General features: G+C 36.5%; 1 protein-coding gene across 11 annotated transcripts in view; it reads right to left on the bottom strand.

Moving 5' to 3' along the window:
* The window catches only part of KCNIP4 (potassium voltage-gated channel interacting protein 4), a 433,458-nt gene that overhangs the window by 78,837 nt on the left and 335,440 nt on the right, over positions 1-19,181 (bottom strand). The gene's annotated exons all lie outside the window — the stretch shown is intronic.

Here is a 19,181-nt window from a genome sequence, read left to right as displayed (position 1 = left end):
TCTTTAACACCAGTCACTGCAACCACAATAGACATTCAGAGAACAGATCAAGTTCACAAAGCGTAGAGGCTAACATGAACCCTAGTCATAGTGATGACTTATTTAGACTGATTCTTGTAACATACAGACGGAAATATATTTAGAAATAAATAAGGTACTAATTTTTCACTGTAAGCAGGAACCTCATAAGCAGAAAAGTTACAATTTACCGTCATTGAAAAGCTGAAAACTGAACATCTACTTGTTTACCATAAGGGATCTACATACAGAAAGCTATTATAGTTTCATACTCTAAAGCTTGACTAAAAACTTTCAGTAAATTATGTTTGGACCTTTTTCTGCAGGCAAATTCCAAAGTTTAGTTGACCCTGAGTAAGGGTAACTGATTTCTCTCCCAAACAGATGAGTTTTCTCTGGCTCACTGACAAATATTACTAATAAAATCTTTTTGGAAAAGAACTGAAAGCCTGGCAGTCAAGATAACTTCTACCTTGACAGCTGTAGCTAGAGTAACCTCCAAGCTTGAAAAATTTAGTTGCAGACTCCTTCAAGAGAACAGTTAATATCGCTTTTCCTCTCAGTGCTTTCTACAGCATTTTCACCATTTATCTTAAAAGAACAGGAATTGATTCCAAGGGAAAAGTTTGCCTTTTGCTGAATCAATCCATTTTGTCTACCCTTTCTCAAAGAGGAACTTGTAAAATATATTACTTTCCAATTTGTTGCTGAGTTTTAAGTGTTTGTATATAATAGCTTGCATAATATATTCATTTATCTCTGTTATTTATGGAGATGGTCAATGTTGCACCACATGTAATCATCACATTATTGTAAATTTTCTTGAATAATTTTTTCAGTGAGCAATATAAATTAGAAAATTTAGTTACCTATATCCAATTACCAGTATCTCCATCATACGTAAATGAAGCTGGATATTTGTGCTTTGGACAGCAACTTTAATTACTGATTTTTCAAATAATTAAAAAGTCCATCTTGACCTTACAGTAAGAAGATTGTGCAGTTTCTTAACAAAAAATAAAGTACTGAATAAATGAAAAGGGTTACAGCTCAACAAACTCTTAGATAACCTTGAAAAACACATTTATATGTGTTTCAATGTGTTATATGCTTTCAATGCAGCATGCTTAATCATTTTTTTGATATATTAGTTTAATTTGGGCTGTACTACATTAGGTGGTTTGGGAATGGTGTTCTGACAAACCGTATACAGCAGTCCAAGTACTACATAAGGTGTCTTCCATAGGAAGGGTAGGAGATGGGTGAGAAGTCATTTTTCTGAATAATACCCCTACGTACACAGGTTAGTTGTATTATACATAAAAGATGACCAGTTAACTTGCACGTTCATGTATGACAAAGCTACCAGTTGTTATTATGATAATACCCCTACGTACACAGGTTAGTTGTATTAGACATGAAAGATGACCAGTTAACTTGCACGTTCATGTATGACAAAGCTACCAGTTGTTATTATTCTCATTCTGATATCCTAGGTTTGGTTATCACCTTAATTTTACAAATCCAAAGACATTTGAACCAAGATTTCACATCAATTCCCCTGTTCTGTGGAGAAGCAATGCTATTATTCCCATTGCTAGGAAAATGTATTCTGTTTTCCTGACTTAAAATGTTCCTGAAGACTTTTCTTAAGTTGTGTCAGCTTTCAAATTGTGACTTGAAATTTAGGAGGTAGCTGCCCATTACTGGAATGGACCTCTGGACTCCCCTTTAAAATCTATTAAAATTTGGCCACTATTGTAAATCTTTGAAATTGTGGTTCACAAAAACACAGGAGAAATTGTGACAATTTTATTGTTAAATTCCTTTTGTTCAAAGGTTTGGAATGCAAGGAAGCCAAGTATGCACAGTATTTTCTCAGCAGTAGGCTGTAGAGAGGTAACCTGAACAGACAGCAGGGAATAAAATCTAGGCAGCGTGAAGGAAAGGTCTTCCCAAATTAAATGCTAGAGAGACAAAAGCTGGATGGGATGAAGTAGTAGTTTGAAAATCTGAAGTTAATAGACAATGGGAGAACACTGAAAAAACTAATCAACAGTGAAAAGAATGTAGATTAGAAAACGTTAAATAGAAACCATGCAGGAAAGCTTAGAGATAGATTTTTGAAATAGTATCTAAATTAGATTCCAGCTCCAGAATGGTTTTGGGCTGTGAACTGAAAATCAATCCTGTAAAAATTGTCTTTACATCATGATTATACCAATCATTTCAGTATTTGACTTATTCTATATTAAGCCAGGTTTTATGCGTGTATGCTTCTCTCTATCTCTGCTGACAGAGGCAAAAATTTGGCTAGGAAAAACCCCACTTTTTTCATGTCCTTTAACACAAACAGGCTAGAGTGCGAAGTTGTACTGACATCGCAATTCCAGGTGGACTGAACAAAAAGGAATCTAAGATGTACAGACTTCTGCAGTTCCCAGTCCAGCATAAGCAAACCTTCAAAAGTACATAAGTAATAAATAAAAATTCAGTTCTAAATTAATTTTACTTTTTTTCTGAGTTAGGTTTCTTATTCTTTGTATGAGGAAATATTACACAGGATTTAAGAGCAATCTAATGTTTCATATTTTACTCAAACAGTGAAAATTTCATGTGGATTAAATTTATCGGAGAGCTAAATCTCATTTTTCACCATTCTTATCTGTATTTTCAGGCTGTTAGAAATCCCCAACAGAAACAACTCTGAATGACAGAACAGATACAGAACATTGCTCACCTATGATTGCTATACTCCATATAGAACACTTTCCTACACAGGAAAAAAAAAAACAACCAACAAACATTTCACATTTTGCTTTTTTTCTCTTCATTTTTTAGCCAAAGTAAAAGAAACATATATAAAACATTTAAAATGTGGATCTAAATTTAAGAATTTAAAGAATTAACATGCTTAGAGTATACGTGTCAAACCAAAATCTGTGCAGAAGCATGAAGAAAAAAAATTAATAAGTGCATGAAAAGTAAAACTGAAACTAGTTCATCCTCCAAAATCTGCCCATGATCACCCATTGCAAGTTCTTTTATAAATAAGTAGTTATGTCCATTGAAAAAGTATATTTTTTTAAAAGAAAAAAAGGTGTTTTGAGACTAATTTTTAAAGAAGGGCAGTTTTATTTTCCCCCCCAGTAAGGAAAAATGATCCCATGTCTGGCTTGCTCTTTAGCTGATATTGTAGATATTGTGTAAAGATCCCCACAACATATATAAAGACAACAATGGGCATTTTTCCTTGAACAGCTTGAGTTTCATGGACTTTCCAGGGTTTTGACCCATAAAACTGAGAATATCAGGAGAAAGCTTAGCATCATCCCAAATGAACATTTGTTTGGCTGGAAGAATTCCACTGTTCCAGGGAAAAGCAGTTTCTGTGGAGGTTTTGCTGTCCTAAAATCAGTTAATTGCATCCCTTGCTTTGGTAGAACAAAATATAAAGATGGTTGGACATTTAGCAGCAGGGCAGTAAATATAAGAGCAGATTAATTTTTGCTTAGCATTTTAACTATCACAGACTGAATGCACAGATGAAGAGTTACAGTGAGCAAACATAGGGAACACTAATCAATAGTCAGAGTTACAACGTGGCAGAAGTTTCTGGAGCCTTCTCCCAATAGGCTGATATAAAATACACTGTGTCATGCAGAAGCAATAAGCAAATTTCTTCCAAAACGTCTGATGCTGCTGAAGAGGAGGAAAAGGGCTTCACTTTTATTTTCCCTATATATTAATCTTTGTGGAATATAATTTTACTACATGCAAAAACTGATTAATTTATACAAAACATTTTGGGGGCACCACTGCAGAAAAGCCATCACAGCAAGAGTTTACTCTTCTGAAATCAGTAAAAGCATGAGAACCAAAACCCCAGATGTCCCTAGCAATCTTTTTGCCTCTACATGTATTTCAGATGATATTAAGGTTTAGCTCCCCAGTAGTCTGAAATGGTAACTGGTTTATACTGTCTTGCAATGCTGCATTCAGTGGCACTTAATGATTGCTTTCCAGCTTTAGGGCTGATTTTTGAAAAAAATGAAGGCAAGTGTGAAAATATTAATGTCAGTTAAGCTGCGTTTTAGGAGGATGATGGAGAAGGAATTGTAAAAGTATAAATCTATTTGCTTTATTGGAGACAACTGACAGGAGACTGGAGAATGATTTAAAAAGTTAATGGGCAATGGGAGCCAAGTCAGTTGAAACAGTTAAATCTGTAACAAAGTCTGACGGAAAAATGAATAATGTCTTCCATGGAGAGGCAGGCAGTAAGATTCAATTATTTGCCAGACTGGCTGTCTCCTTCCCAGGACACACATATGGTGGCTTTCCAGGCCACCCCTCCCGTGGGAACGGAGACACCGCTTCTTTACTGTGGAAGAGAGGGTCCTGCAGAAGATTAGGCAGAGCTCTGCTGTGCCCAGGTGGCCCAGCTCTGACAGCCTGCTGCTGAATCCTGGCAAAGCACTAGAGCCTATTTGCTCATGCTGCTCTCTGAAAACTTCCATAATGGCAGTTTCGTGTCAGGGTGTTGACCAACCTGTCCCTGTCCAGGGGAACTGCCAGCTGACAGAGGTGGCTTCACCTATTTTACTCTTGGACTGTGGTGCTTGGTGGCCCGTACCCAGCATGGCTGGAAGTGTGGGTGGCAGCCTCCGTGTTCCAGCTGAGAGACCCTAGCAAAACCAATTACCTCTGTTGAGCTGTTTCTCTCTGTTAGCCTGTGACCAAGGAAAGATTAAAGGTTGCAGAAGAAGCCAAGATGTGATTTTACTACAAATGAATTTCCCAGAAAGGCAGATTTCTTCACAGCTATTATAACAGTCATCCACTGCGACACAGCTGTTTCCCTAAGGGATCTGCTTAAACCAAAGATGTCTTTCAATTACTATGTATGTACTAGTAATAAACAAAACAAAATGAGAAACAAAATCAAAACCACTAGCCAATTAATATTTTATGGCAATAAACGTCTCATCTTCAGAATGCAATTTTGTGAATGTGTAAGTCTGTGCATCATCTGAAAAGGAGACTGAAAATCCTTTGACATTTAATTTTTTTTTCTCCTTACAAAAAAGTTCTTCATTATTAATAGGTCTTATTAAACTAACAGTAGCAAGCAGACAATTTCTCTCTGTAAAAAACAGACAGGTAGAAGCTGACCTTTAAACTGTTTGAAAAACAGTAATTTACTCATATTATATGAAGATTATTGTTTTGCTGATAACAATAAGAAGGACTCATTATGTATTTCTTATATATTCTACACTCTGGGTGACTTTAACAATGAAAAGTCTCATTGAGGGTTCTTCACGGGGAAAAGGGATTTGGCAGAATATGCAGGACAGGCCCCAAGTAGCTAGACATTATGAATGTATACTGTGAGCCATCACAACTGTGTTTTCTTGTTTAAAATAGCTTTTACATGAAATAGCTATTCAGAAAAATAACCAGCCTATGGTTCACTGCCTTCATTTGAATGTGACAGGTAAAATGCCTCAGCGTGTATTAATCTGATTCAAAATAATGTTGCAGAAGGAATAAGAAGAGATACGGTTTTTAACCTAAAGTTCTTTTCAATTGCATTGAAAATATTATTCCTAATAGTCTGTGCTGTGCGAAATCTGCTCTGGTGCTGAAGCGTTACTTGGCATGGCACATAGGGGAGTAAAGGGGTTATCTGTCTCCCAAGCAACATGTTCCGCAGACACAGCGGGCACTGTCAGACACCAGCTCACTGGCCGGTGGCTCTCTTGGCTATTTGTTGTATGGAGCCAGTATTAGACTCAAGGCTGAAGTGCGGTAAGGTATCGCTTTAAATGGGTGTAAAGATGCCTTATAGATCCAGCCAGCGAATAGCTATAGGAAGATAAGGCAGCAGCACCCTGCAGTACCCAATGTTTAGAGAAAACTTAAAAGTCTAATCCAATAAATATTGACAGACATTGTACCTTTTCAGTCAGCTTTGACAGTGGCCTTTATTCTTCAATTAATTAAATCAGCTTAGTTCTGGAGATTAATAATTAGTCACAGGTTTTTTTCTCCTTTTTAAGTGATACTTTTTAGAGCCCCCAGTGGTGTTTCAGGAATTTGTAGACCCATACTGTGGTGGTGGCTAACAGTTACAGCACCGACATCATTCATGCTCCAGGAAGACTTTGTTATTCTTTATTACCACGTACAACAACAAACTAAATCACCATTAATGAGTTCTGTAAGCAATCTTCAGATCATTTTGACCTGCCTTCTACATCTCAAATAGATCGTTGAAGTATGCTCATAAACTATGGGACTGTTGTGTGATGTCTTTGATATACACGCACTTAGGGAGTCCTGCTTTCCTCCTTTAAGCCTATTACACTTCCACTGCATACCACACCTTCACAATCCAGTAATTTATCATATACATAATAATTCTGAAGGAGAATCACTCCAGTTAATTGTAGTCCAGCCTCTCTCATGATTTTATCACTTCCAGGAGCAGTTGTAAATCACAAGCCTTTGAATTCATTTTTGCTACTTATTTTTTAATGTCCCACTACTTTTAAAAGGGTAAGAATACAAATTAAACCACGTAGCATCAAAAAAATGCTACTTCTATTTATTGATTAACTTTCAAAACTATTTGCCACCATGACAGCAAGAAATGCATTCTTTTGAAATTCATTTGAACTCTCCCTTTTTCACAACAATTTTGCCTTTAATGTAATGCTTTACATAGACTATGAGAAATATAAGCTACTTGGAGGTTGTTCCCATCCTCCCCTCATTTGCAATTGAAAAACATGGCATTTCTGACAACCACAGGATGACAGCTGTAGTGACTGAAGAAAATTATCTAAGCTTTCAATTCTAATAAATTTAAAAATAGCACTTTGAGAGATGCTTTCTTTCTTCTATCCTACTGCTGAATGAAAAACACCTGACTGGTGTCAAACTTAGGAGGAACTGACAGACATTAAAGGGAAAGTAGTTATTGATCATTTAGTGTCAGCTGATCTTCCACAAAACAAGCTGAAGCAGCTGATTGCTAGCTGAAATTACGATCACATGCTAGCATTTTGGGGTGTAGGAGACATCTGCAACTAAAATGAAAAATTATCTGCAGAAATAATTTCTTAGAAAATTCCAACACCTATTGCAAGAACACAGTTATAGTACTATGGAAAGTAAATGTGTAGTACATTTGCATTCTTCATTAGTCATAGAATATGCCCTCCCTAATTTGTTAAAAATATCATGTTACGTGATTCATTTCATGTACTTGATGAACATTTACACATTTAAAGGTATATAATTCAAGGAAGATTAATCATTTCCAGCCAGGAACTCATTTTAATTGTCGTGAAATTACTACGCATACCAGTTACGCAGGCTGCTCTCTGTTGTCATCATAAAGTAATGTTTCTGAAACGGGAAGTTTATTAATTGGAAAAAAAATGTGTGAGAGGAGTCATACACATATAGAGCTGTATGAAAAATCAGAGTGGAATCCAGGTCTTTATAAAACATGAAGTTCAGGCACTATAGACTCAGGACTTACTCTACAGTCTTAAACAGTTCTCTGCAGCTTAAATTCTGTATAAGCTCAGTATAATTATTTTCAAATAGCCTTCTACTATAAAACTACTTCATTATATATTTTGCCTATTATATTTAGGCAAAAATTTCAGAAGAGGTGAGTTCTCACATAAATGCTCTCTCTTAGGAACTGCCCACTATTGAGTTGTCCTGCAACGTAACTTGAAGAGATTGGTACTTCTGTTTGCTTTTAAACCTTGAATATTCTCATCAAGAAAAGTGCTACCTACTTAGAATGACTAGAGGGTAAATTTATATTAAAGGAATACATTTGGGTAGTAATCTAGAGATTTGAAATCAATTCCTTTTTTTCCTCCTTTTTTTCTTCTGCTATTCTTGCAAGTTTGGGGAATTAAAAACATGATTTAAATGTAAATTATCAAATATTAAAACAGATATTAAATGAGATAAACCAGAAAACATCAAATCAGGTGAAAATGTACCTTATTCCGTCAATTCACATTCCTACCACCCACATGAATTCCTGAGTTTTAGTTCTATGAAAAGTTTACATATTTAGTTTCTCTCCATAACCACTAAAGGAAAACAAACAAAACCTCAATTCTAAATTATTAACTTTTTCATCCTTCCCCCTTTTCATAATGAGACAGAAATACTTATAGCAAAAATCCTCTATGCATTTTTTTAGTAACTAAGATTTCAGCTCGGAGAAATATTTCGCAAGGAGACCACAACTGCAAAGAAAGCAACAGAAAATATGAATGCTATTACTTATCTTTTAAAATATCTAAGACAACACGGGGTGTGTGTGTGGGTGTGTGTTCCATTCATTTTTAGAATTAGACCCTCTCAACCATTCTCCAATACATTCCAAAGCAGAAGCAATGCTCTAATTTATGGATTCAATTATAAAAGGATTAAAGTAATAAAACTATTAAGTACAATTTTTCTCAGAAATATGCAACTGTGTAGTACAGTAGTAATACACTGTGAATCACTTGATGTTAAATAATGCTTCTTACTGCCTGCAGCGTAAGACTAGTCTTTATTGAAATAAGAATGAGGGAGATCATTCAAAAAACAAGTCTATAAAAACTGTTTTCTCAGTGTGAAGTAGTATAACATAGTTTCCAGGCAGCTTCCTGGCCATCTAGGTCTGCTACACTCCACACCAAACCACCAATACCTGGATCAATTAAGTACCAGGGCACGCTTTAGATCTGCCTGGATTCATCTCACAAACGACATTGATCATACAACTTAAAAGTCCTCAAAACTATCAAAAAAGAAAACGATTTTTTGCCGAGGATAAATAGCATGCGACGAACCACCAGTGCTTAAACCACATTTGCAAATGTAGTTGCCTGAAATGGGTCACAAAGATCAATATTTCTGGATTTGAACTGAGATGGCCTGATTTTCAGAAAAGTTTCTTCTGTAATCTGCCACAATTCTCATAGTTCTCTACTTCTAAAAAAACCCCAGAGCATCTTTATTTATTCTTTTGCACTGGCGATTATAGGGTCCTATATTTGAAAGCAGTTTTTTTTTCAAATGTATACAGTAAATAACAATAACTATACTTCTCTGGGGAAACGGCAACAACACAAAATTCTAAACAGTTTAATATTTTTGGTATTGTATCCCCATCACCCTGCCCCCAATTTCTCCCAGTTCTTTCTGGTTTTTATCTGCATGGCCATATATATATGTGCACAAATACATACATATATGTAGTAGAAGAGTTATAGCTTGCTTGCCCTGAGCCTGTGAAGCCTGCTGTACTTGTCCTTCAATCTTACCTACTCTTAAAAGACTGCTATCATCAGGTCCTTAACAAACCCCTGTGATTCCTTCCTTGCAGTTCCTTGGGTGTTTAACCCTCTTAATGAATTAACCCATGACGGTTCTAAGCCCTCCTTAAAAACCGCATGCAAAATGTGCTTCCATTGCAATAACGCCTCTGGGCCCAACTGTGATTTATCTGTACAGCACACACTTCCTTGCCTTTGCATGTTGTTGCATGCAGATGTTAGGTCATTTGCCACCTCCTCAGCTCTGGAGAAGAGTTGAGGACCTGCCCTGTCCTGTTTTCTACTCATGTAAGCATTGCATTGAATGTCCTTTCACTCGCTCCCATCAGATGTCCCTGACGAGGATGCCAGGCAGAGTGAAGAAAAGGTGAGCTGCCGTAAGTACTGACCTGCTACTACTTGCTCCTTCTCAGCAGCAGAGAACTAGTAACAAGATTGCTGCTTCCCCGAGTCGCCAGCCTCCTCTCTGCCTGCTTCTGAAGCGGTCAAAGAGAAACAGCCCTTGAACAGCAAAGCCTTTAGGCAGAAACTCTCTTATTTTTTAAAATAAACGTCGATAGAATGGGTGTGACTACTGTCTCTGGTTATACAAATAATACAAAATTGCACAATTTACTAAAATTCATCAAAGCAAGAATTTGCTTCTAAGGATTTTACTTAATTATGTCTTTTCAGACACTTCTATTCAAGCATTCACCCATGAGATGTTTAACCTGGCAGAGATAAAAGAATCTGAATAAAAAGCTTTTAATAAGACTATCTTGAGCAATTTCATTTCCATTTGAAAAAAGTTAGAAACAAAAATTCATGGTAATATATGGGTACACTGTGAAGCATCCATTTATTGGTATTACTTTGAGCTTCTCTACTTTTATAAAAATAGCCTATACTTTTGTGTTGACTGCTATACTCAGGATGCGCTATTTTGTGCACAATATTCTGCTGAGAGTGATGGGCACATATAGCCTCTGTATATAGTATGACCTCTGTATATAGTGCAATTCATTAGACTTGTTCACCCGAGAAAAGCAAGAAGAAGAGTCACAGTTTTCTGATGTACCTGAGAATCAGGGGCTAAATCCAATCCCAAAAGGATTATTGTGAGTTAATTGATTGGGCTCCATTTAGTGACTTCAGTAATGAGGATGAAAAATTGCCCAGAGGGAGAAAAAATGGAAAACGCTTCCCCCCGCCCCGCACCCCCAGCAATGTAAATCATTACCTATTATTGAAAGGCAACAAAGAAACCTTTATTTGCATTGCATCGTTATTGAAATGTAAGAAGGAAGCGTCTATCTGCAATGTTAACCTATAAAAAATTTCCTTCAAGTTATTATTTATAATTTATTTTACACATTAAAATGAAAATTAATTTTATTTTTTATGTTTGGGAAAACAGAATCTCATAGAAAAACTCCACTCTTTAATAACAAAATAGCATCTTATACTGAAATGAAAAGTGCATTCATATGACAAATATGTTGTATTAAAAGACTATTCACATGAGTAAGAGGTTGAGATATAGGACCTATATTTTGAACTATTTCAAAGGAAATACTAATCAGCAAATAACTTTTATTTTAATTTGCAGCCTGTGAAATACTGCAAACATCCATCTGCTTGCACTTAGTACACCATAAATTGATCTCTAAAATTATTTTCCATCTATATTTAATTGCATATGTGTATATATGTATTCTGTCTGCTATATATCTCATAAAGGAGTGTATTCCTCTCTATAAATCTATATTCATAAATTCAAATGAATTATATTGCTCATAATAAACAAAGACACAGCAAGGTTTTGTCTTAAAAAGAATAGATAATATGAAGCATTTATAACTGAAGAAAGTATATAGGAATACAACATAAGATGCTTACTATGCTACAGTAAAAATCTTAATGTAATTTATGTTACAACAGCTTTTTACTGGAATCTAAGATGAGACTACCTGCTTTCTCAACAAGAAAGTATATCCTAGTCATAGTAAAAAATAAAGATTTGGGTATTGACTGATGTCAACACATTTCTGGTTGGGTTTAGAGTGCCTTTTTTGTTTAAAAAGTCTCAACAGTTTTAAGCTATTTATAAATCTGTCACTCACCATGACCAGGTTTCAAACCTGGGCTCCTAGTTTTGACAGTGAGATTAAAAGAGGTATATCAATGTGTGTCTCTCAGCACTCATATGGCCTCACTACTTTAGTATCTGATGCAACTTTTAATCTATTTACTCTCCCAACAGCTGGTGAGATAACCAGTATAATTTTCACCATTTTCTAGAAGATCGCCTAAGGTCACAAAGGAAAGGAATCATGACAGTTCCTGAATACCAACCCAGTTTTCCTACTATTTAACTGTGAGTATTTTAATTATGCAATTGAAGCTGCTGGTAATTGGTACCCACCTGACAGAGAAATAATGAAGCACCTCATAAACAACCCAAAGTACAGTAAAAATATAGGGAGAGGCTGAATGCAGATTAGCCAAATATCTAAGGATGATAATCACACGTACTCGTGGAAAAATAACTAGCAGTTATGTATTTCAATGTAAATGATACCACTGCTCTACCACTTCTTGAAAGTGGTATCTTCCACCAGGAGTGATATTCCACATCAAGGGGAATATTTTTCTGCTGCCATCTCAGAGAGAGGAATTCATAATTATAGCTTTGCAAGACAAATGCTGGCCTACCCAGTTTGTCTTAGCTCAAATTTCATGATGACATGCAGAACCTAGAACTCCATATTTTATTAAGCAACAAAGGAATCTAAAGCATTTACAGTACAAGAAAGATATGGATCAAACTGCTAGTACATAGGTTAAACATTATGGCTGCATGTATTGCTAGGCTGAAACCAGTGCTTCTGTCACTGTGGATAGCTGGAAAATCACAGCTTAGTAGTGTGTTCCCCATTAGATCACAGGAGAATACAGTACCAGTACATTTATTTTTTATTTATTTATTTATTTTTAGCATGGAATGCTACATTTCCTCTCCTTACACAGGAACGCTCAAATGTAATATGATTGGCACATGAAATAAAAATCTAATTCACTGAAACTCATCGGCCTTTCTATTTACTTCCCTAATTATTTTATTACATGTTTTAAACAAAATTTGAGGTCCTCCTTACCTTGCTACTTATTTGTTTGGTGATAAGTCACTAAGCAAACAAACTCTTTTTCCCCCCTTATTTCTGAACCATCTCTCCTCTAACTCATCTAATTTCACTCTCCCACTCCAAACTCAGCAGTTTTACCTGCAAGGAACAAACCTCCTTTGGGAGCATCATGAAACAGTGACTGGCCTGTCGCACTTCATTTTGGTTTCACTCATTTCAGTGAACTTTGACCAATATTCATCCTTCTACCTTTTGAAAGCCCCGTCTGTCTGAACAATGATTTTTTTATGTGACATAACTCATTCTTTCTTAAGTGATTAGTGGAAGGCTGAAAATGTACCCAAAATATGGGCAGGTGTCTATCAGAAATATTCAAGATCTGTTCATCTGTATACATACCCAAAAATGAGACAAATGCAGATCTGGAATCCATCCACCTACTTAGAAGCAAATATAAAATTATCAATCTGCCCAATATCCTGCCATTTTAATATGGAAATCTAGAGTATTCATCAGTTACATATTTTACAAACAAATAACAAATTGATCAGTGAGAACAATTTCATTGATTTTTTTTTTCTTTTATATTAAAAGTGACCTACTTGCATCTATGTCAGACCTTCCATTATACAGTTGTCCCTGTGGGATACCACAGCCATTAAAAGTTACTTAGTGTTAAAGTCTGGTACACACTGTCTCAATTTTAGATTGTTTCTCTCTCCAGCAAATGTACACACATACACATAATCTACTGTTAGGCTATTTCTAAAAGTTCATAGGCTACAGACTTTGGAAGGGCATTTTACATTTCTACAAACGGAACAGCCTGCTTTGTGCTTCTTTATACTGCTAAAGTAACATTAAGCAGTTATACAGCATTAAATGTCCAGATGAGACTGCAAAACCAGCTTCATGGCTGCTTTTGCAGTTTTCCCCAAATGTAATTCCATAATAAGTTTTATTATGAGCTAAAATGCATACTAGACAATGAAATTATAGCATAATGACTTTAAATTATGTTATTATTTGCACATTACATGGAACAGATTCAACTGCTTTGTAAATCTTGATGTTTCATCTAGGTCTGCACGTAATCTGATACATAAATCTCTACAAAATTCACTATCTCCCTTGTCTCATTAATACAAAATGTCAAAGAATTCTGGTAAAAAACTGCATCAAACATGGAACAAAACTTCAGAAGTCAAGAGACCAAAGGTGACTACATCATTTCTACATCAGTGCACTGCTATGGATGCATTTTTTCATTCAGTCATTCCATCACTGAGCATATTTTATCTCGTTCTATAACGTTACTTCAGGCAACGATTATTTATGTCTTTGAAAATATAATATTCTAACAGTAAAGCCTTCTAGATTCTCAGCCCTAAAGTACATTAGTGATGAGGCAATGCTTTTCTCTCTTCACCTATGTCCAGCTGACCCAGTGTAGTTATTTTTCAGAAGCGTGCTTTGTCTTACCGAATCTCTGTCATCTTAAAATGAATTATTTTATGTGGAGCTACATTTTAAAAGCAGGCTGATCCTGAAAAAGTGACAGGGTGTAAAGGGAAAATGCATAAGCAGAGCATTCTGTAGAAAGCTCCCAGTATCCATCCTCTGGAATCCACACTAGCTAGATGTAGACTTTGCTACAGGTATCAAATATGTGTTGCCTGCCTTTATTTTGGGTGTTTATATTCTGTGAGAAAATACCTCCTTCCCTTTCAAAGGATATGTAATTTTGCCAGCAATGACTGTTAACGATTGAATACTGTTTTCTGAGTGATCTTTCCTTCATCTTCTGATTTCCTTTGTTGATAAAGAATCCATTTATTTTAGTACTCTGTAATAGTCAGATGGAGGGTTGGTCACACTTAACACATCTAGTTCGTCCTGATAAAACCTAGTAATCTTTTTCTTCTCCGAGTTCTAATTCAAATACATTTTACTGCAGTTGTTTCTGAAACATGGTTGTACTCAACAAAGGTATTCATAATGTTCTTGAACAATGACTGTAAAGTGGTCCTGCGAAAGATGCATCTGATCTAGTACGGAAGCAAAAGTGGTGAAAACCCAGACAACTTTGGGTGAATGATCTGCTTAACATGAATACTCAGCATCTCTTGAAGAAGCTTCAAATGATGCTCAAAAGTAACCACATCTTTGCAAAGATGAATACAAGAAGCTTCCCTACCTGCTTGAAAATACTAAATCCCTCAGGAGAAAATGACTATCACTAAGAATATTTTCTTGGAAAAAAAAATATTAAGATTAGGAAGGTAGAAGTACAAGTGGAGGATCCAATGACTGAGTGGCACAGTGTGGCAAAAAAGAGCCCTCCCCATGTTAGGATGCAAATATACTGTGTGATGCTGAGCCAGAGAGTAAAGTTTTAGTACAGTGGCTGAATGCATACTAAAAAGAAAAGTTTTATCTAAGCAGTCCAGAAAATTCATAATGCCTGATCCTTCTGTGAACTCCCAAGTGAAGAGATAGCATGTAAGCTGTCCTTACAGACAGCAAGTCTTCCTGGTTTCTACCAGTATTTTAAATATCCCTTAAGTATTTCTCTCTACTTTTCACACAGCCAGTATCTAAACTTTTAATTCAGACTGGTATGGATGTCTTCCTCAGTGATTCAGATGATCTGGATGTTAAAATACCCTGGAGAAGTCCGTGAGCAGCAGTGGCTGAACAGATCTCCATAAAGCAATAAGGCCTTCCTTCAAACTCTTAAATAACTTGTCCTATTTAATTTCTAGTTTGGTAAAAGCATAAGTTTAGCCTGATGCACGATTTCCCTGATTTTGACATGAAAGAACGATTTTTGCTTTTGTTTATCAAGCACATTACACTTGTATGTGATTTGTGCATCTTATCACTATGTCCAGGTAGGAAAGCCACTAAAGTAAGAGCAAAACAAAACAAAATTTTCAGTTTCAATATCATTATGTCAAGAGTATAGTCTTATTACATAAGGTTAGTCAAGATGGTGCTTCCCAAACAAAGCCATGCTCCCAAGCCTGGAAGAGCCTAGTTTTTGTGGGAAGGTAAAGAGTAAATAGAACATCTTGAACAACCCTGAGCTAGATGTAAGAGATGGTTACAAGTTTCAGTAAGCTTCAGCCAGTTTTGCACCCAACATAAGCATACAGAAACACATATGTCCAAGAAGACATGTTCTTACAAATGAGCATATTGAAATTTGTAACACAATTTTTACATCAATTTGGATCAAGATTGGATTTAAAGCAGCAACTTCATGCAGTTTTGCATTTGCTCTGAAGTAACTGTACTCTGCTGTGCAATCTATATGGACTGACTTTCCTACAGTGACCTTGAATCCATAATCTCTGTCAAGATTTACAAAGAGGGTTGGGGAAACACCTGAAGAATAAAAGTAATCCAGTTTTTTCTCCTCTGAGGGGAAGAATTACGCTTCTGGAAAGGTAATATTGGAACCTTAACATCTTTCATCTAGCTGTACAGTCTATGTGAACAACTGCAAATATATTTGATGCTGAAGGAATTATTAGTTCTCCTTTCTGGTGTGAAAGATGCACTAATGATCACAGGAAACCCAACACTAATATGTACCTTGGTGCCATGAATTGGCACTGGGATATCAGCATCCATGAACAGAATTTTTTGAGGCAGGTGATAGATACTTACTCAGAATAAAGTAGTTCCCTCAATCCTACAAGTATCTCTGGAGAAGAAAAAAGACTAGTAGAAATGGACATTTCATCATGTGAAAACCAAACAGCTTGCTGATAGCAGACCCTAATCAGGTGTTACAAGCAGCTGCTGAAAAAAAAGGCAAGGGGACACGTACTGCTGTGTGGTATATTCCTTACCTCTCTGTTTATTGCGGAGTTATGCTACACCACATCCCATTTGCCTGAAAGAGCTGATGCAGGAGAGCCTGCTGGAAGCTGAACTTGTAGCACAGCCACCAGTGCATGGATAGGACATTCAAATCAGGATAATTCTTATCAGTCACATGTAGCCAAGGAGAAAACTCCCTTGCTTGTTGGGGTTCTTTTTCTTAGAATACTGTGAAGCAAGAATAAATTGCACTGCAATATGCCTGTCCCTATATCATTCATTTTCTAAGGGAGAGTCTCATACTGCGCTTCAGAGAATAGTTTAAACCTTACTGGTTTTGCTAAACCGTAAGTGTAACTAACAACATGTTAATACAGATAGTTGCAGATAGACCTAACCTTATCCTCTCTGCGCTTTTAAGTATCCAAGCTACAGAAGAGGCCACATATTAGCATGCTAGTTTGATGGAACAGATAAATGCACTAATACGACTTGTGGACTGCAGGTGGCTTCTGTCCATCCAAATTAGTTTAGAAAGAAAAAAAAGAAGGTCTTTCTGTACCTGCACAGAGCAGAGATATCCTAAGACAGAAAACTATCTCTTATTTAAAGAAAATACCCACCCTCCACAATTTCCAAACTCTAGCCAAAGGAACAAATTGCTCTATCCCTTCTCAAAGCAGACTTTGAAGCCAAATATGTTTATTGATAACTGTAAGTGAACTGCTCTCTGTTTTACATCACAATAAGAGAAACTAAGTGTCAAATATTCCTACCTAGCACTGATGGTCTATTGAGCTGAAAGACATGCAGAGACCAGTGGGTCCTACTAGGTAAAAGATACTAAGTTAGTAGGACATTCATATATCAGACAGGAAATTTATATCTGAATGAGTATTTGAAAGATAATAACAAGCTCTGGAAACTGTTAGAGATTAGTGGAAGGAAAAGGGGAGGAACAGCAGAGTCTAAAACAGATTGTGACTTCGATTGATTATATTATAAGCAAAAGAAAAACATTTCTGTATGAGGTGTTATACTTCAAAACATAATCAATGCATGATGAAGAGGCACAGAGTTTGTCCTTTTGAAGAGTTTGATTTATGTATTCCCCTGATGCTTACAAATTTGCTCACACATATTTACATAAACTCTCTGTAAAGCTCCCACTTAACAGATATTCTGGACACACAAATAACCTGCATTTTGCCATCTCTCCCCTCCATGTTGCTGGTGGACGAACTGCATCTAAGCCTGATGCTGCTACTTTACTGCTCTGCTCCTTTGCTTCACTTCTGATCGCCTCCTCTCCTTCCCTTCCAGCTGAGGAACAAAACAAAAGCTTTGGAGGGAAGCTGCCCAGCAGCAAAGGTTTCAGACAAGGAAGCTGGAGGGAAGGTATTGATCAGTGTCAAACCACTTTCAAAGTAATGGACAGAGAGGGAAAGGAGAGTTTTCATTCTGTTCTAGCAAAAGTGGTATTGATTGAATCCTGTCCTTATAACTGAAATATCTCACTGGCTCCAGTGAAGCCAGCTTTCTCTTCATTCTGGTCTCTCTTTCCTGCTTGTCAGAAAGTGGACAATGGATGAAGTAGAAGAAACAGTCCCTAGTATGGGACACGAGATCAAATCATGTTCCCTGTCCTGCCAAACGCTGAACACCAGAATAAAACTAAGCAGATTGCCTGGATTCTCCTACTTTCCTGTGGAGGAGTGATGGCAAGTCAAGCTCTTCTCTAACTCCTTTGCTATGTGAAGGAGGGTGTCTGTCCCTCATAGTGCAATAAGTGGCCCATATTTTTGCTTGTTCAGTTGAAAGTCCACTTTTGCAGGAGGGATGACTGCACACGGTGAAGAAGCTGTACTGAGTGAAACACTTCCAGTAGCTGTGTTAAAGAAGAAATTCTTCTGTGAGTGTACTATTGCTTTATCTTTGTTAATTTTAAAAGTAATACTGCAAGTGCCTGGAATACAAGATGTAGGGTATTTTATATCTCATTATAAATGACTGTAAAAATAAACAACAAACAAGCTGTCGTATTTTCACAGTACAGATTAAAGACTGTAGCTGAAGCTACCTCTACACTTCTGCGGACTGGAAAGATGCAAACATTCCAGTTACTCAGCCCATGATGTTTTTTCAGGATCACTTTAGTTCTTCTCACCTTTCTGGTGCTGAGTCTTGGTGTGGGCTTAGACAAGTCGCTCTGCTGGTAGAAACTGCCATAATGCATCATCACAAGCTGACTAAAATCTATGGAGCTGTAACAAGTTAGCAATTAAGGATTTGTCATTTAGAAGTCTTCTCTGTCTTGTAATTGCCAAACATCGGGACAAGCATGCTGCCCTATCTTCCAGCGGTATTTTCAAAATAAGTCAATATATCTGGGATATTAGACAAGCATGTTAAGGTATCAGAAAGCCTAACTCTGGGAACAGATATGTTTATGGAATTACTAATTAGTTTAGAACTAAAAAAGTAATTTTATTATTCCATAACCAATGCATTACATAGTAACACAGCAAATGTTACACATTCCCACCACATACAGTTTTAACAATGATTTATTTCAATAGTTCAGTAACTGTAAAAGTGCTGCGTTAAATATTTCACATTTTATCAGCACACTGAACAATTTTATGAGGTGATGATGTGAATCTACATCCATCAAAGATCGTATTCCATGATGAAAAGTTAATGTTTCAGAAAACTGGAGTGCTCTTCTTGTCTGTGTGATTTTGACTGAAAGCAGTTACACAGCAAAAAGGGTTGGTCTGGGTTCATATGACCAAACACACCGACAAAAGCAAGTATTTTTTGAGTAAGGGCTTCA

This window comes from Falco punctatus, assembly GCF_963210335.1.
Source record: "Falco punctatus genome assembly, chromosome: 1".
NCBI lineage: Eukaryota > Metazoa > Chordata > Aves > Falconiformes > Falconidae > Falco > Falco punctatus.
Note: the sequence above shows the minus strand (reverse complement) of the source record. Positions and strands in the feature narration are given on the sequence as shown.